The following is a 12,182-nucleotide window of genomic DNA, read 5'->3' as shown; positions in this document are numbered from 1 at the left end:
TGAGTGTCCCTTCGGAGTGAGACACCTCACTGAACAGGATTATGCCACATGGTCACTCGTGAGCCATGCAAAGACTGAGGGGCTAGAATTAGTATAACGAGGACACCGATCAGGATCCAGCCACAGAGTTGCGACTGGGGTTGGGTTCCCCTCCCCAGGGGAGGAGGACGGTGGGGAAGGATGTCGAGGAGTACCTGTCCCACCTGGGCAGTGTTTATTTCAGATCCTCAATAAAAGAAGGCACCGCACCCCAGCCATCCTTGGATGGGCCCCCACTGGCTGTGGACAGCGATGCTCCCCCCATGGGCCTGGCCTCTTCCTCGGGTCATTGATCACAGGCGAGAGCCTCACCCAACTCCTCACTGGCCTGGCCTCCCTTCAGAAAGGACAGTCACTGGGAAGGCAGGATGCAACATCTGGGGGTCCCCAAGAGCACCCTCAGGTTTGGTAATTTGCCAGGACTCACAGACTCACGGGGAGCCGCTGTACTCTCGATGATTCTGATTTTATTTTATTATTTTGTATTTTATTTGATTACGGCGAAGGATACAGATTGCAAGGGAAGAGCTTCAGAAGGCAGACTTCAGGAAGGTTCCACGGGCAGAGCTTTCTGCTGGCCCCCACCAGGGGATGCGCAGGAGGTGTTAATATCTCCCAGCTATGACCTGTGACATCGCGAGCGGAGTGTCACCAACCGGGAAGCCCCCCAAGTCTTGGTGTTCAGAGTTTTTATTGGGGCTCCATCACATAGACGTGGTTGACTCCCCATAGGGCTGACCTTGGTTGCCACAGCCCCACCAGAGGTCAAACAGGTGCTGCGTGGCCCCAAGCCTCCACCATAAATCCCATTGTTAGCTGTCTGGCAGGATCCAAGGCCCCCAGGGAAACAGACACTCTTATCAGACAGGAGGACATTCCAAGGCTTAGAGATAACCTCCCAGGAGCGGAAGGCAAAGGCCAGACCCCTCTTTGGGTCATGTCAGGACTTCACTAGCACAGACTAGTTAGTCAAGAGTTCGGGTTGGAGGCTCTGAGCTCACTACCACCTTTCAGGCCAGCCAAGAAGGGGCAAGGGAAGGCCGGTCGGAAAAGCCCAAAGTGCATCCCCCAGAACATCTAGGGGACTGACTGGTGGGGGCCACGTTCATGGTCCTCTTACCATCCTTCCTTGAGCTAGGCCATCAGGGACTTCCTGGGCCTCTTGATTACGGGGACAGTCCCAGGGAAGAGTGGCTAATGGTTCATTAAGAAATTGAGGGGTGGGCGCCTGGGTGGCTCAGTTGGTTGGGCGACTGCCTTCGGCTCAGGTCATGATCCTGGAGTCCCGGGATCGAGTCCCGCATCGGGCTCCCTGCTCTGCAGGGAGTCTGCTTCTCCCTCTGACCCTCCTCCCTCTCGTGCTCTCTGTCTCTCATTCTCTCTGTCTCAAATAAATAAATAAAATCTTAAAAAAAAAAAAAAAAAGAAATTGAGGGGTAAGGAGGATCTGGTCTCCGGGTCCAGCTGTTCTTACAGAGCGGCCAGTGCTGGGCTGGCTGTTGGCACCTCTCCCCGGTTAATTGTGGGTCTTGTCTCCAAGGGGTGGAAGTTCATTTCTGCCGTAATTAGGTGAAAATGCTAGTGCAGTCACGTCAGTAATTGCCGCGTTGGCACCAAAAGGCAGGGCTGAGTGGCCAGCCCCAGGGGACTCAAGCCCACGGCCCTGCCGGCTCCTCTTTGGAGGGAAGCCACCGCCTCTGCGTTTGTCACCTGTCTGGGGCTCTGTAGTCGTATCCGAGGCTCTGGATGTCTGGGTGTTGAAACACAGGCATCCAGAGTTCCAGCAATTGTGGTTCTAGCCATTTCGCGAACACCAAGCTATCGCGAGCACAGTTCAAACGTTATTGCATTTAGTCCTTCCGATAATCCGAAGACCTAGGTCCCTGGTCACAGATGAGGAAGCTGAGGGTCTCAGAAGTCAAGGGACAGACCCAATTATCACAAAGCCGGAGGGGGCAGAGCTGGGTCCGCACTGACCGAATTTTGGGGCAGTTGAAATTCTCCCAAACCCAGGTTTTAATCATCAGCATCTCTTGCATGATAGATGCATAATGATGTCTTCACTGAAACTTTGAGGTAGAAAACCATGCACCCAAGGGGAGGGCTCTGCAGGCCGGCCAAAGAATTTTCTTAAAACCTGTGAGCCATTCACGTGCCTCAAAACTGTGTGTTGTAAATATGGGTAGAAAATATGAGGTCTACGTAGTAAAGCCAACAGATCAGGAGAGGATTGTCATGGTAAAAATACATGTGGCCACACAGGGCCACACGAGGAAGCACTGGGGCCGGTCAGGGGACAGAGGGAGCAAGGGGGAGACATGGGCAAGAGCCTTTATTGTGTGTGTGTGTGTGTTTTAAATTTTATTTATTTATTTGAGAGAGAGCGAGAGAGAGAGAGCACAAGCAGGGGGAGCAGCAGAGGGAGAGGGAGAAGCAGGCTCCTCGCTGAGCAGGGAGCCCGACGTGGGGCTCGATCCCAGGACCCTGGGATCATGACCTGAGCCGAAGGCAGACGCTTAATGACTGAGCCACCCAGACACCGTTTATTGTGGATTTGGTGGGAAGGAATGGGCAACGCAGGGAAAGCAGGGTAAGCAGGCTACGCAGGTTTAGGACTGGCTAGTTTGAATAATTCCAGTGGGCTCTGGGGCATACAGGCTGTCCCTAGTTGGCTGGTCCCTGGCCCTGGGGGATTAGGGCACAGGGATGGTGGCCCAGAGTGTGAGAGCCCCATAGAGGAGGAGGTTGGAGTATGGGCTCTGGAGTGGTTGGTTAGCATTCGAAAGGTGTGCTCAGAGGTGAGGGGTGCGTTACGGCTAGGGATTAGCTAGCCCTGGGACCGGCAGTCCCTCCAGGGTCAGCAAGGCCCCAGATATGAAAGGGTCAGAACACAGAAAATAAAAGACATGGTTGATGCACCATGCAAGAGTTTTGATCACAAGTATACTCTGGACCATGAGAGATGAGCGGGATTGCATCAGGCTGCGAAGGGGAGCAGGAAAGCATTTGTAAGCAGAAGAACCAGTGTGAACAGAGGTAAGGAGGCGGGAAGGGGCAGGCACACGTGACATGGTGTTCTAGAAAGGCCTGGAAGGTCAGTTGGTCCCGAGCTCCACGTCTTCCTTTTGATGCCAACCCTCTGCCTCTTATCAGTTTCCCCATCATGCAGAACTGTACCCCACTACATCTCTCACACCTGCACCTTTCCACCCCCTCTGCTGCTCAGCCAAGTCTAGGCACTGCAGCTCCCCCTGGTCTCCAGCAGCCTCCTAGCTGGTTTCCCTTCCTCTGATCACCCACCCTCCTGCCATCTTCATGCGATGTCAGTCTGACCATGTTATTTCTCTGCTCAAAACCTTTGGTGCTGGGGGGCGCCTGGGTGGCTCAGTTGGTTAAGCGACTGCCTTCAGCTCAGGTCATGATCCTGGAGTCCCGGGATCGAGTCCCACATCGGGCTCCCTGCTCGGCAGGGAGTCTGCTTCTCCCTCTGCCCCTCCCTCTCTCATGCTCTCTCTCTCTCTCTCTCTCTCATTCTCTCTCTCAAATAAATGAATAAAATCTTAAAAACAAAACAAAACAAAAAAAAAACCTTTGGTGCTGGGGCACCCGCTGGCTCGGTCAGTAGAGTGCGCAACTCTCGACCTTATTGGTCGACCTAATTGGAATGGAGCCTACTTAAAAAAAAAAGGGGGCGCCTGGGTGGCTCAGTCGTTGAATGTCTGCCTTCGGCTCAGGGTCATGATCCCAGGGTCCTGGGATCGAGCTCCGCGTCGGGCTCCCTGTTCAGCGGGAAGCCTGCTTCTCCCTCTGCCTGCTGCATCCCCTGCTTGTGCTCTCTCTCTCTCTAACAACAACAACAAAAAAGTGAAATGTCCCCAGCAAAAAGTTCAATGAAAAAAACTCTTCAGGGGTCCTTAACAGCGACTGGACAGAGTCCAAAGCCTGGACCTGGCTTTCCCTAATGTCATGCCCCAGACCCTGCTCTCCTCTCTGGTCCCCACCCGCCCTCTCTGGGTACCAACACGTGCCCTCGAGCACCCCCCCCACTAGCCTCTAACCCCTACCGCCTGTGCTGCCTCTTTCAAGAGAACGTGGCTCTGTCCTCAGGACACAGCCCAGAATCAAATTCATCCTCTTTGCCTGATCCCCCCCTAGGCTGGCTTGGTACCTCCTATCTAGCCTGAATCGTACTGTATTTCTAACACCTGTTTCCTTCTCTTTCTTATTCATTAATTCATTTGTTCATTCAATCAGTCCATCAATCTTTGTTGCCCATGTACCATGAGCATTGAATCGAGCACTGGGGGTGCGGAGGGGATTGCGTCTGCTGAACCCAGCGGAGGCCTGTCGTCACAGCCTGGGTGACGGAATAACAGGACTGAGACCGGGAATGTGCGAGCCATTGGAGGGAAAGTCGTCTCTTTAAATGTCCCTGATCAGGTCATGATCCTGGAGTCCCAGGATCGAGTCCCGCATCGGGCTCCCTGCTCAGCGGGGGGTCTGCTTCTCCCTCTGACCCTCTTCCCTCTTGTGCTGTCTCTCATTCTCTCTCTCAAATAAAGAAATAAAATCTTTTAAATAAATAAATAAATAAATAAATAAATAAATAAATAAATAAATGTCCCTGATCAGGGTCTTTGCTCCGTCCTTCCATGCAGCTCTGGTGGAGAATCAGAAGCCCCAAGGGGCAGCCAACCCTGAAGCAATAAAGGAGGATCCTGCAGACACCACAGCGGACTCTCTCCACGTGGGACATAAAACCCCTGAATACCGCCTGCCTCGGATGCTTTATGATCCCAGACCTAATCTTTTCAAAAAACTACAAACTCAGGTGAATTCCAGGGGGACAAACCCTACGTAACATTAAACCCCACAATCTCTTTGAATGATCTTTCCATCTTTCTTGGGGCCTTGGGTTTGTATACAGTTGTTGTTAGTAGGTACAGATTTCTTTCTTTCTTTTTCTTAGCCAGATTTTTACTGCAATCGATATGGCATAGCGGGTTAACTTAAAGGCTGTGGAACCCGACTGCTGGAATGTGCATCCCAACCCCTTGCTTGCTGTGTGGCCTAGGCCAAATGGCTTAATTTCTCTGTGCCTCTGTTTCCTGATCTGAAAAATCAGGGTAGGAATAGTACCTATCTTGCTGGGTTGATGTGGTGGATTAAATGAGTTAATACGTGTAGACCAGGGGCTGGGCCATGGTGAAAGCGTCTATGCAGCTGCATAAGCCAGAAACTCAGGGGCTACCCTGTGTATCTCCCTTTTGCTACCTTCCATCCCATGTCCAACCATGTTCTGTGGGTTGTACCTGGGGGCGGGGTGTCTTTCTCCAATCCTCTCATTTCTCCTTATCTCTACCCTCACCACCTCAGTCCATCACATCCCGCCTGCGGGACTACAGTGCTCTTCCTCCCAGCTCTTTACTCTGCCCACATATCTTTTCCAAATAGTGATTTCACTTCCTTTGGATAAATACCCAGAAGCAGAATTGCTGGGTCATATGGTCATCCTATTTTTTATTTTCCAAGGAGCCTCCATATTGTTTTCCGCAGCGGCTACACCAATTTACATCCCAACAAAAGAGCACATGGGTCCCCTTTTCTCCAGGTGTCCATTGAATGGTGAATGGATAAGCAAAATGTGGTCTATCCATACAACGGAATATTATTCAAGCTTAAAGACGAAGGAGATTCTGGCACCTCCTCCAACATGGATGAACCTGGAGGACACCATGCTGAGTGAAGTAAGGCAACCACAAAAGGACAAATACTGTATGATTCCACCTATATGACACAATTGTAGTCAAATTTGTAGAGATAGAGAATAGAATGGTGGTTGTGGGCAATGTGGGAAGGGGAATAGGGAGTTAGTATTTAATGGGTACAGAGTTTCAGTTTGGGAAGATGAGAAGGGTCTGGAGGTGATTTGTGGTGGTGGTTACACACCAGTGTGAATATACTTACCGTACGGAACCATACAATTCAAAAGGATTAAAATGGCAACTTTTAGGGGCATCTGGGTGGCTCAGTGGGTTAAGCGCCTGACTCTTGATTTCAGCTCAGGTCATGATCTCACGGTCGTGAGATTGAGCCCCGAGTCGAGTGCCATACTCAGTGTGGAGTCTGCTTCAGATTCTCTCCCTCTCCCTCTGCCCCTCCCCCCGCTTTGCCCCCCCCCTCAAATAAATAAATAAAATCTTTTTAAACAAGGACAACTTTTACGTTACGTGTATTTTACCACAATTGTAGAAAAATCAGTTCCTCAGTCCATCAGCTACATTTCCAATGCCCAACATGTGACCAGTGGCTACCATATTGGATCGCAAGGATATAGAATATTTCCATCATCTCAGGAAGTTCCATTGACCAGCCATGAGGCCAGGATGTAGCTGAGGAGGAGCTGGGTGTCATGGACCTCAGTGGTTCCTCTTTATTGATATCATCACCAGGAATGAGGCATGAGGAGAAAGGGAGTGGGCTGCAAACCTTCCCATGGAGCCTGGTGCTGAGTGCGTGGTGCACTCTGGGTTTTCCTATCGTCCTCCTGGATGCTTTGAGAGTGAGCTGGACTTGATCACATAAGCAGAGCCCTAAGCCCAGTGCTCACCTTTTAGCAGACAAAAGAGACACGTGATCTCACCCACCTTTAGAGAGATTATAGCAAGTGCATCTCCCTCCATATGGTTTCAACACTATTCTCCCTCATTTTTGAGCCTTCACACTCGTGAAATTTGCCCTCGCTATGTACGCTGGGGTTCCTTAAGGACAGAAGGCTGCATCTCATCTATTTTTCTACATCCTGGAGCACCTATTACAATGCCTGGCACAGAGTAGCCATTTGATAAATTTTATTTTAAAAGTTCTAATTTTAAAAAATTGTCCATATGCCAGGGTTCTTGCCATAAGGGTTGAGATGGCTTACAAAAGGAAAATATGCAATAAAGTAATCACAACTTAGGTAGGAAGACAGAGCCAGGGCCAATAAAATAAAAAAGGAGTCACAACCAGGGACAAAAGAAGTCAAAAGGCATGTCAAAGACTGACAGAGTTGCTCTAGCTTCCTATTTGCTTCAGAGCTTCCTGGCAGGCAAAGTGAAAAGGGAGATAAGATCAGTTGTGTCCTTTTTATTGTCAGGGAAAGAAACACATCTATGGCAGACATCTCTCCTTCGCCGCTTCAGATACACTCTCAACCCTTCTCCACGCCATCCTCTGTCCCAAGAAGAGCTGTACAGACTACACTAACAGGTTCCTGTGCCCTTTAGCTTCTTGCTGGGTTTAACCCATGCAAAGCTCTGGCACGAGATAAGAGAAAGAGAGGGGAGTGAGGTTGGGTTATTTATCTCCCCCGCCACCCCCCAGTGCCTTATCCCTTCGAGGTCAAGTTGCCTTGGGCGGCTGTGCCCTCAACTGAAGGTCATCCTTCTGTACCTCTCTCTCCTCTCCTGGGTTCTGGTAACCCCTCCTTCCCCACTCCTTCCTGCCAGGGATGATAACAACTTGGCTACTGTTATCCACACCTTTGTAAATAGCTCCATTGTAAATAAACCCTCCTAAAATGATCCTATTTTGAGTGTGCCATCTGGATCCTGATGGGACCCCGACTGAAACAATATCCATTTCTCATGGGAAGCAATCTCTTTTTGCCCTAGAAAATATATGTCTCATGTGGAGTGCATTACAGGGGATAAGGACTGGGGGGGGGGGGGGGGGGTGGCGAACAATGACCAGCAGAGGCAAACGTGGCAATGAGTTTCAATGAATTGTTTCCTTCATGAGAGCCAAAAACATCTCATTCATTCATCCAGCAAATAATTATTGAACTCCTACTATGTGCTCGGTACTGTTCTAGGTGGTGGGGATTACCCTAGTGAACAAAATGCAACACAGCAAAGACAGGTCTGTGAGAGGCTGAGCTATTGTGTCCCAGCATGTGCACTTTTGAGTGGTGGTTCTCAGATTTCAGCGTCCGATCCCCCGGAAGGCTGTGTTAGACACAGATAGCTGGCTCCACCCCCAGTTTCTGTTTCAGGAGCTCCAGGCCTTTGGGACCTAGAAATGTACATTTCTAACACATTCCCAGGTAATGCTGATGCTTCTGGCCTGGGGATCACACTGACTTCTGATGCCTAAATCCCAAGAGTGGCACACAGAAACCCTCTTGAAATGAACAGATCCTGCAAGTCTTCTATCAGTAACACATCTTCTCCTTGACTTTTGCGGGCCATCTGGGGCTGTAGTCTCCAGCCAAGGCTCTGGATGCTAAAAATCCCCACTCTTAGTTAACTGGACCTTGGTCATAAGAAGCCAGGAGATGTCCCTTTATGAAAACAAAGGCACCAACCAATTCCAGGACTCTGGGTAGCATGGAGTGTTGAAGGATAAGATCTAAACCTACTAAGTGTCTGAGTACCCTCTTCTGTATTCTCTCAGTACAGTGGGGACTGGCTTCCACAGTAAATGAAAGCTCCAATTCTTAGCTGGCCACACAGCCAGCTAGAAAAAAGGCTACATTTCCCAGCCTCCCTTGCAGCTAGGTAGGGCAATGTGTCTAAGTTCTGACCGATGAGTTTTTTTTTCTTAACTGAGGTATAATTCACATATCACAAAACTCACCCCTTTTTTTTTTTTAAAGATTTTATTTATTTATTTGAGAGAGAATGAGAGAGAGCACACGAGAGGGGGGAGGATCAGAGGGAGAAGCAGACCCCCTGCTAAGCAAGGAGCCCGATATGGGACTCGATCCCGGGACTCCAGGATCATGACCTGAGCCGAAGGCAGTCGCTTAACCAACTGAGCCACCCAGGCGCCCAAAACTCACCCTTTTAAAGGGAACTTCAGTGAGTTTCAATATAATTCACAAAGTTGTGCAAGCATCATCACTGTAGAGTTCCATAAGGGCGAATGAGTTTTAAGAGTCCAAGAACTTTCCTTAAAAGATAGCTGTTATAAAGTCTTCGCCCCTTCTTCTTTGTCCTTTCTTCCATTTTGCAATCTGGAGCACGAATATGGTGGCTCGAGTTCCAGCCGTCATCTTGGACTGTGAGGATGGGGCCACACCCTCGGGATGGCCGAGTGGGAAGCTAGATGGAGCCGGGACCCTGAAGTCTTTGTGCTGCCAGGACTGCTTACTTAGACTTTTAAATGAGAAAGGAATAAACTTTTGACTTACTTAAGGCTCTCTTATTTGGAGGTGGGAGGAGGAGACGATCACCAATATTCACAGCTGAACCTAATTCTAACTGGTAACCAGTAATCTGATAAATCAGTCTGGGTTCTTGGTTCTACCCACAGAAACAAACTCTAATTGGCTTGATCACAAAAGGGATGCATTAAAGGATAGTGGGTAACTCAGGGTCTCCAGGAAGGCTGAAGAACCTGGATTGGAGTCTACACAGTCAGGGACAAGCCCCAAGCACACTACAAGGCAGGTTTAATGGAGATACCACTGCTGGGAACAAAGGGCAACCGTTTTGATTCTGTCTAGGCGTTACATTTGGCCACTCTCCTTCAAAGTGGATATGCCTGGTATTCACTCTTGTTTCTAGCCTCTGGCTAGACAGCCGTGCATCTGAGCATCTGATTGGTGGAATATGGTCACGTGGCAGGGCCCCAGCTTCAAAGGAGGCTGGGAAAATGATCATCAGCCTCCCATAGCCATGCTGGGCATCTAGAAAGAATGATAAATGGCCACTACAACCATCTCCAGCATCTCCCACAGCTGTTGCAGTTGTTTAATGAACAGAGCCTCCGGTGTCTGTCCGTGTGAAGAAAATCTCTGATGGACACTGGCTTATCTCCAACAGCACCTTCTCATGCTTTATAATGCCTGTCACTGTGGGTGTAATGAGTCTGGATGTTGCCTCTTGAAATCCCCTGCTTGTCCTGAGGAGAAGCACATGCATACATAGTGAGCTTGCCATGGGGAGCAAGTAGTTCCTGACCCAGCAGAAAATTTCCCCTGCGACTCCTACCCTGGAGTTGTGGTTTCCTTTTTCTTTATCCCCCAACAGGACAAGTGCCCAAGCTTCATGATCAGGACAGAGGAATTGTGGCTCTGCAAGATTTGGACTCAATGCAGATTCTTCACCACAGAGAGAGAGCTTTGGGCTCCAGGCTTCTCAAGACCCTTCCAGCTCAAACCCATATTCTCAGGTGTGGTGCTACTGCATTTTCTAAGCTTCCTGGGGTCCCTCCAGGAGGCCAGTGTTGCTGGCACCAGGCATCAGGAGCCACAGGACCTTTCCAGTTGGCCTCGTTTCTGTTTCTATTAAAACGTGTGCTTGCTTAGCAATTCCACTTCTGGATCTATACCCACAAGAATTGAGAGCAGGGACATGAGCATATATCTGCACACCCAGGTTCCTAGTAGCATTATTCACAATAGCCGAAGGGTGGACACCAAGCAGCCAAGTGTCCATCAACAAACGAATGGATAAACAAGATATGGTCTATCCATACCATGGAATATTATTCAGCCTTAAAAAGGAAGGAAACTCGGACACGTTATGCTAGATGAAAGAAGCCATTCACGAAAGGACAACTATTATATGATGCCACTCGTGGAAGGTACCTAGAGTAGTCAAATTCAGACAGAAAGTAAAATTGTGGTTGCCAAGGGCTGGGGGAGGGGAGATGAGGAGTTAGTCTTTAATGAGGATATAGTGTTTCAATTTGGGAAGGTGAAAAGTTTCTGGAGATGGATGGTGGTGATGGTTACACAGCAGTGTGGATGTACTTAACGCCACTGAGCTGTACACATAAAAATGGTTAAAGTGGCACATTTTTATGTTATGTATATTTTACCATAATAATCATTTGAAAATGTCTGCTTGCTCAGAGCTCTTCAAAGATTCTCTTGGCTGGATCTGATTAGCAGGACTAAAGCCAAGTTACCTATGGTCCAAACATCCCATCAGCTCACTCGGTTCATTGATAATTGTAATCACTACAGAGAAAACAACCAGCCAGCCAGCCAGCCCTTCCCCATTCTTATATAAAGGAGCCGGCACACGCTCATGGCCTAGAGACCGGGACCCCCTGACTTGTGGAAAGGTGCAGACTCCACTTAGATATTCCAAAATTGAATAGGATGTCTTGTCCTCAAACAAGCCAGCTACGGGCTCCGGCTCCTTTCTGAGCACAGACACATACAGCGAGATTTGAATAAAGACACGACAAATCACGTATCATCTCCACGCATCCATACCTTGCTCAGAAACAATGCAGAAGAGCACATGGAAAAGCTATCCACAGTTCCCAAACAGCAACAATCTTTCAAGTAAAATTTAAAGAAATACATGGAACATAGCCAACCGTCCCCACCAAAAATAAAACACTCAACTTCCTTCAGCCGATTCAATTATCTCTCTAAAAAAGGGCTTTTTTTAACACCTCCCAGCAGGCAGCAGATTCGGAATTGGTGGGGATAACAGTGCATAATCAAGCAACCAGAGCCCAAGGTGTAAAATAAAACACGGACTGGCTCGGTCAGGAGCAGCAGTGCCCTAGCCTGGTGAATATAAATGTTTAGAAATGGATATTATCATTTTAGTGCCATCTGGAATATTTTCCGCGATGTAAAGCATATTAAAAAAAATTCTTCATGATGCTCTAATTGTGGCAACAATATGGGCACTATGCTGGTGACAGTCTCTGTCCTTGACATGACCTTGCTCTGAGTTGTCTGCAAAATCTACCAGCTTAAAAACAAAAATAAACACACAAAGAAAAAAAATCTCCCCTTTCCCTATAAAATAATTCAGGCTCATTATAGAAAGGTGAGAAAATACAAAAAAAAAAAAAAAAAAGGAAGAAAGAAAGAGAAAGAAGAGAAGAAACATCCATCGTCTTACTATTCAGAGATAACCACGTTAGTATCCTAATGTTTTGGTGATTTCCTTCTACTCCTTTTGAATATGTATGAATATCAATTTGAATATGCATATGAATATGAGATCATGCTGTCTCCTTTTACGTAACATGGCAACATGGCATTTTCCCTTGTTAACGTGGTCACTCCCAGGTCTGGTCATACTTGCATCATCCCCTTTCTTGCCTTTTAAGGCCTTTTGGCCTCTGTCTTCAGGCTGATTATCTCTCCTGCCTTGCACTTCCCTTTCTCATCCAGCCTCGCTGCA

The sequence above is a fragment of the Mirounga angustirostris genome, unplaced genomic scaffold (genome assembly GCF_029215605.1).
Source record: "Mirounga angustirostris isolate CCGP_5_RB_7025 unplaced genomic scaffold, mMirAng1.0.hap1 SCAF_5, whole genome shotgun sequence".
NCBI classification, from domain to species: domain Eukaryota; kingdom Metazoa; phylum Chordata; class Mammalia; order Carnivora; family Phocidae; genus Mirounga; species Mirounga angustirostris.
The sequence above is the reverse complement of the archived record's forward strand: the minus strand, read 5'-3'. Positions refer to the sequence as shown.